The sequence below is a fragment of the Lissotriton helveticus genome, chromosome 12, assembly GCF_964261635.1.
Source record: "Lissotriton helveticus chromosome 12, aLisHel1.1, whole genome shotgun sequence".
Taxonomy (NCBI): Eukaryota; Metazoa; Chordata; class Amphibia; order Caudata; family Salamandridae; genus Lissotriton; species Lissotriton helveticus.
Genome location: NC_136073.1, coordinates 136,695,197 through 136,700,251, shown reverse-complemented (window position 1 = coordinate 136,700,251; position 5,055 = coordinate 136,695,197). Strand labels below are relative to the sequence as shown.

Sequence of the window (5,055 nt, the reverse complement as noted above, 5' to 3'; positions counted from 1 at the left end):
TGCTGTGCCTGTTCTTGAGGCACTGAAGCTTGATCCTCTTCTGCCTGTTCTGTAAGAGTGTTAGTCACGGTATTTAACCATCATAATAGATATATAGCTTCTAAACAATATTATTACGTATCTGTGGATAACTACAATAAAAGCAGCAAGGTGGGTTTGCAGAAGTTAATCGATAGCACGACTTTTCAATGTGATTAAAAACCAAGGCCCTGCTGAGATTCGAACTCAGGATCTCCTGTTTACTAGACAGGCGCTTTAACCAACTAAGCCACAGCGCCCACGTTGACTACGAACTTCCATTCTGCTTACTGGTTTCCTACTATACCGCTGTCATGTGTATGGAATATATATTTCTAGGTATAAAACATTGATATATTTCACGACTCTCAACAAGAATTAGAAAACCTGATATAATAAAAGTAAAAGTGCAAAACGGGGTAACGTGTGTCATTATAGGTATATATTTGCATTGATGTTCCAAGTAGGAAGACCACAGACTGGTGGACGAAGCGCTTTACATACGTTAAACCAAACGAGAGTGCAAGGATTATAAAGGGCAGCAACATTGACCAGATAGTTGAATGAATGATTCCAAACTAACCCATGTGCTCTTTCCTTCACCTCTGTGCGAGGAACCGCCCCTCTCCAAGAGAAAGGGTGAACTTTAGTCCTGTGGCCCCGGCTCAAAAAGAGCCTCTGAGAGACCCTTGAACCATGGCAGAGGCTGGGACCCCGGCATGGTGCTGGCTGCAGACCCCGTGCCCTTGGTACAAACAGCAGAGACCAACTATTTACTAGATGAAACCAAACGCCTTCTAATACATTATTGTAATAGTTTTGATTATTATGATTTTACAAATATAAAGGTTAAAAGATAGTGGCCAGTACGGGGATCGAACCCGCGACCTTGGCGTTATTAGCACCACGCTCTAACCAACTGAGCTAACCGGCCACTGTACAAAAGTATCAGACACGTAGTCACTCAGACTGAGACACGGCAGGTATACATCTAGTAGAATTTGGTGTGTTTTTCAACCAATATATCACATTTTGTATTATTGTCCACATTTTGTGAAAACAAAGAAAACCCATTGTGGAGTTTCCACCTTTCAAGCTCAGCCTTTCAATGAATTCACAGCCCACTCTTACCTCCCTGCTGTGACATGTGTGAGGTTACAATGTGACTCCAAGTCATAGGGATGCAGTGATCCACTCCTGGAATTTAATTTGTTACCCTAATGCATCTTGGGAGTTGAAGTCCTGGTCACTCACTTCAGTTGTTCCAATTGAAATCACACACCTGAAGCATAACATGTAAAGGAAAAGCTTTGAACATGAGCGGTGTCCTTCCTGACGTGGAGTTATTTGGTACTTTTATAGGTGTGGCACGTCACTGAGTGAGTACATGGTACGGTGCAGGTACATATGACATCATCTGCCGGTGCTGAATGAACATTTCTGGACCTCTGATGACGAGTACCTTCCCTGGGTAGTGGTTGAGGACAGTGCATTCAATGATTTCTGTGCTGCTTTACTTGTCCTTAGGCATTGGGGGATGTGTGTGGTTATTGCTGTGGGCTTCTGGCTCCGGTTGTGGCCCAGGGATGTGGTACGAGGAGGGTGAACCTGTAAAGATCGGGTGCTGGTCACCCAGGCTGTGTTTCCAAGATCTGCTCCAGCTCGGTATTAGTCTGTATCAATGCTGGTGCTTTCTATTCACAGTACCTATTTGCTCGTGAGAAGTGCTGGTACTCTTCCATTAAGTGTAATGCACCCAGGGCTTTAAGTGGGATTTAAAAACAGGGGTGTCCGTCATAGGGGCATTGCCGATGTGTAAGCTACAGATCTGTATGTACCATAGTGTGCTCCCCCACTGGCATTTTGCTGTCTGTCCATTCATTCCAGATATATAACACAACAATTAACATTACACTTACAACAAGCCAGGACTATTGCCTTTGTCAATGGTTGTAAATTCCATAAGATAAATAAACATCAACTTTGACGTTGTTGTATTTAATATTGAAAATGCTTCCAATCTTGTGGGTGATGTTCTGGCGAAAGGCTAGAGCAGCCGACCTTCGAGCTGAGAAAACAGCTTCTCGCCTTACGTCGGCTCAACATCATGTGATTCAAATCATGAATATGTCCTTGTGTAATGTAACTGATGCTCATGTTTGCTCCAAGTTTGCACTATGTAAAACTAAAAAATGAGTCTCTTTGAAGTTACGTCAAGAGCAGTGATGGATGCAGAGTAAAGTTTATTGCCCTCCACATGGAAGGTAAAAATGGAGAGCCCGATAGGGACTCGTCTCAGCAGCTGCTTTTAAGAACTGCCGGTGCTCAGAACCGGCAGGACCGGCACATTTAAAGCCCTGATTGCACCACAACTGAAAAGTGCTGGTACTCTCCCACTCAAATTAAAGAAGTACAGTTACTCAGTACCAGAGGGTAAAACACTGGTCTGTATGCTTTATATTGAGGACATAAACAGAGCTCTGAGGTTTCCCCCTTCTATGTGTGTCCGTACCTCATACAGTGCAGGTTTTTTGTTTACAATCTGATGGCTGCCGTCATGTCGACCTCAAACATACAAATATTACTATAAGTCAAAAAACGTAACCAAGAAAAACTTGAATGGATAGGCTTCTACCACATCTAGAACTAAATTGCAGATTTGCATTTTACATAATTACTTGTCATTTTCATAATTTTCCAGAAATTTCTCATAGTTACAAAAAAGCAAATTACACAAATTTCGCACACCCTAGTCCGAACTTTGCCATCCATTCTTTCTATCTAACTGTGCTCAAGAGAGGCCCTCCTGTGCTAAAAGTTTCCCAAGGGTCTTCACTGTCTGCTCCCCATTTTAACATCTATGCTCTCCCTCAATCACACCTGATCAGATCCATTGGACTATAAGCTTGCTCATATGCTGATGACACCCAAATTATTACTAGACTAGACCAGATTGCCACACAGGTGTTTAATTAATAGGCTGCAGTAATTGTAATGTGCATTTATTTGTTTATGGTGAAGTTTTAACGGTGTTTTCTTATCCTGAAACCCAAAAAGCTGCTAACATCTTTGTTTTCTGAACTACAGCAGATCTCTCTATAAATAGATAAGGCTCCTCTCACATCTAAAGAATGCAACTGCTTCTCTAATGGAGAAGATGGTTTGGGATAAAAGGAAATAAGGACAAGATCTTGGGATAAAAGGAAGGAAGGACAAGATCTTGAGAGTCATTAAATACTGATGAAACTTGGGAGGAAAAAGAAAGAATGTATGAAGGGTGCAGGGATTATTCTGTGTAGAAAAACCCCTAAAATTAGCCCTTAGTTCACTAACTCTGACCTGAACAGATGGCAGCCAAAACAATTACATTATTTTAAAGGAATTTAAGGTTTATCGTTGGAAGAGGTTTAAAGGGAGGTTTCTGTAAAGCCCAAAAGACTAGTGTTTGATTTCAAGAAGGAATAAGGCATTGAACCAATGGACGTCTCAAAAAGAAACTTTTCAATACTCTAATAGCCAAATCAACTATGGGAGAAACATGATCACCGTTGAGTGCCTTAATTGTGGTGTTTTGGCTCTTCAACTTTGGGACTGCAAACCCTATACGACATACATGAAGCAAAAAATCAACCATTAACGTTGGATTGCAAGAACAGCACCTCTCTTGATCACCCTCCTTACACTGTTTGTTCTTTGCCCTGCACCTGCTGTGTTTCCACTGCTTTTTAGGTCTCGGCCTGCCAATGCGCTTGCGCATTGCTGGCAAGACTTATAGAGGGCCACCAGCAAATCCTACCAAGATGTTTTTTGGATTTAATACATTTTTATTGATACAAAAAAAATATATATATAAGTGGAATATACATTTGGCAGTTCTTATATACAGACCATTTGTGAATGCGTGCTTATCTCTGGTTTTTACCCCAAGTGAGAGGGGCGAAAGAAAAAGGGAAAAAAAGAGAGAGAGGGGGGGGTTATTGGTTAAAGCGCCTTCTTCAGCTGCTCGTCGAGTGGTTCCCACATGCGGGCTTTTGGGTTGTGCTCCTTTGAAAATTTACCTGTGATATTGTCTGCTCCTCTTAGGAAGGTGACCCAATTAATCCATGTTTTAAAGTTTGCTTTGGCAGTGTTCTTCCAGTTCGTCAGGATTATTTTTAGGGCCGCAGTGAGGAGCAGGTCTAGTAGGTCTCTCTCTTCCCTGCTGTTAAGGCTTGCAGTCACGTGTTCTGTTGCTAGGCTTACAAAGCTGATTGTTAGGTCCGCTTTGAGTATGTCATTTAGGAAGGTGTTGATTTGTGTCCAGAACTTCTTGACTTTCACGCATTTGAAGATGAGGTGCTCAAGGGTGCCTTCCTCCTTTTGGCAATTCCAGCAGTTGCCAGAGTCCGCAATGCCGACCTTGTGGAGCCTGGATGGGGTCCAGTAGGCCCTGTGGAGGAGCCAGAATTTAGTTTGTGCTAGTTGTGGGGTGACTTTGTTTGTTGTTGCTGAGCTCCACATTTTTGCCCTTTCCTTTTCATTTAGCTGCCTGCCTAGGAGTGTTTCCCATGTTTTGGTTATTTTCTTGTTCTGTGACAGCGTGGAGGGGCTCAGGAGCTTATAAATCTTTGCAGTTTGGTGTCCTGCTGAGTTGAGGGTTTGCATATATTTGATGATGCTTGGCTCTTCTCTTTGTAGGTTTGCTTTGGTTATGGCAGTCTTGATCTTGAGGAAGTTGTAGAATTCTTGGTTAGAGAGACCGTGTAGTTGCTGCAGGTTTTGAAAGGTCAGTGGCCTTTTCTTAGTTTCCATCTGTTTGGGAAGGCTGATTCCTTTCTCGATCCATGTATCATTCTGCATTGTTGCCCCCTGGTACGTTACTTTTGTGTTGAACCAGATGGATTCCCATGCTGTGCCTTTCAATTTCCGCATCATGCGTCTGTCTATTTTCATCAGAGCTTCCCTGGTGTGTTTGAGTATTGGGTTGGATCTATGGGGGTGTCTGCTTGCCGTTAGAAGGGCAATTGGGTTGAGGCCTCCTAGGATGTCCTTCTCTAC

The 5,055-nt window shown here is 42.7% G+C and overlaps 2 non-coding genes across 2 annotated transcripts; both read right to left on the bottom strand.

The window, feature by feature from the left end:
• Window positions 1-204: 204 nt before the first annotated feature.
• Window positions 205-278, bottom strand: TRNAT-AGU (transfer RNA threonine (anticodon AGU)). Its single transcript has one exon. It is a non-coding gene; the product is annotated as a tRNA-Thr (tRNA).
• A 600-nt stretch (window positions 279-878) lies between these two features.
• TRNAI-AAU (transfer RNA isoleucine (anticodon AAU)) lies at window positions 879-952 on the bottom strand. Its single transcript has one exon. It is a non-coding gene; the product is annotated as a tRNA-Ile (tRNA).
• Between the last annotated feature and the right edge of the window lie 4,103 nt (window positions 953-5,055).